We start from the raw sequence: 1902 nt of genomic DNA on the forward strand, positions 1-1902 counted from the left end.
TCTCTAGTTGCAGCATCAATTACATTCATTGAACAAAAACAAGCTAATACAACTCCTGTAGTCTACAACAAACAAAACATATACTTAACATTATTTGGTAAATTTTAAGACTTAAAATAACATCTACTGAAATGCAACACTTCAAAAACATCCTAATCAATCTGACAGACTAATTCATAGCTGCTCTTCATTAAAACACAGTTCCCAGTGTCTTTGGCTTGACCTGTGTTTAACCTGGATTCTGGTAGCTGTAGTCTGGACAGACCTTCTGAACCAGCCTGTAGTCTGTGCTGTAGAAAGACACGTAGATGCAGATGACCTGGAAGGGTTTGGAGCACATCCAGGTGACATGGCTCTGAGTCTGCTCCTGAGCACACGTCTTGGATGGATCGTAGTTACACAGAATCACCTTCTTGTTGCGTTCGGTTTTCTCGTAGTCCACCCTGCAGTTGAATGTCTTTGAGTCCTTGGGGTTGATGACACTCTGGCGCTCCAAGTCGAATTCCACCTCTTTCATTGGTGGGACGAGGCTGACGGAGACGTTGCCCACACCAGTGGAGTTGTGGCGGAAATACACTCCAAGAGAGCCGTTCCCATGATCCACAATCTTACCCATTATCAGCAAATTCAGTTTGACTGTCTTGATGTTTGAGTAAAAGTCTCCCCAACTGAACGTCCTGGACAATTTTGAAGCTCCCTGAACTTTCATGATTGGCCGAAGCCTGATCTTCAAGGATGGGTTGGAGGGGGATTGTGAGTTCCCCCCGAGTATTTCCCTAAGTCCCTGTTTGGAATGAGGGCTGAGGGGACTGATGGGTAGTTTGCTGTTTTGAATCAGACTCCTCGTTTGAAATGCCCAGTTCTTCTGTGAAGAAGGTTGTTGATCGTTGTTGACTTCAGATGATGCCCTCGTAGCAAAGATTATGTCACCATGACAATTTTGCCCAAGAACCAACTAGACAGAAAACCAAGGGAGAAATTAGTCATTGAGTATAAGTGGGGGTATACTAACAAGAGAAATAGAACAGAAATACTAAACATATCCCTAAAATAAAAACAAACACTAAATCCCACATAAATAATTTCCAAAATTATACATAACAAAGAAGAGGTGAAACAATAAATGGAAAATACTGAAGAACTGTAAGTTTTGATCTAAAATTTTGTTTGATTTTAGAGATGTGGCCAAAAAAAAGTTCTTCAGAATCAAAGAATTGTTGTGAGTAATATTAGCTTTTAATATATTTTCACAATTTTCATGTAAATATCTTGTAGGCAATCTAACGGTACATATACTATCATAGCTTTATCTCTAAAAATACACCATATTTTGATTTGTGTAAAAGTAAATTAAGCTGTGAAGTAACTACAAACTAAGCCTCAAAAGGGAAAGACAAATTGTCTGTGTGAAACGTCGTATCTCACAACACAAGCATTGAAATGCTTTTCTCTCCTTCAGTTTTTACATGCATCACATTAGAATTCAATGGCTCCAGTTTTTTTTACTTACCAAACAAATGGTTCCTTTCAGAAGTATCCAGACAAAGCAATGACTGGTGAGCAGCATCTCCATGTTTCATGAAATCCTATCAGAAGATCCATCCACTCCAATGTGAAGTTCATTCAGGCTCCATGCTGAACGGCTGCAGCCTCATTAAACACAGTAAAACCTGTGCTGCAGCCTCAACTCCCAGCACACACACTGGGAGGCTTTCTCACATCTGAAGACTTTTAACACTCAGTTTTGCTGTGTCTACACTCTCTCTCAGCCCCCCACCCCCACCCCCTCTCTCCCTTTATGCACCCTCCTGCCCAGCCACACACACACACACACACTGTATCTCATGCTGGTAGTCCTTCTTTTGTTTTCTGTCACTAAAAATGATTTTGCATAATTGTCTG

General features: G+C 40.7%; 1 pseudogene across 1 annotated transcript; it reads right to left on the minus strand.

Annotated features, from left to right (window-relative positions):
- Positions 1-229: 229 nt before the first annotated feature.
- Positions 230-1630, minus strand: LOC146968139 (neurexophilin-1 pseudogene; annotated as a pseudogene). The gene is made up of 2 exons (XR_015034435.1): positions 1511-1630; positions 230-955 (listed from the first exon to the last, which is right to left on the minus strand). The product of XR_015034435.1 is annotated as a neurexophilin-1 pseudogene (transcript).
- Between the last annotated feature and the right edge of the window lie 272 nt (positions 1631-1902).

This window comes from Trachurus japonicus, chromosome 19 (assembly GCF_045865225.1).
Source record: "Trachurus japonicus isolate A0001 chromosome 19, Traja_1.0".
NCBI lineage: Eukaryota > Metazoa > Chordata > Actinopteri > Carangiformes > Carangidae > Trachurus > Trachurus japonicus.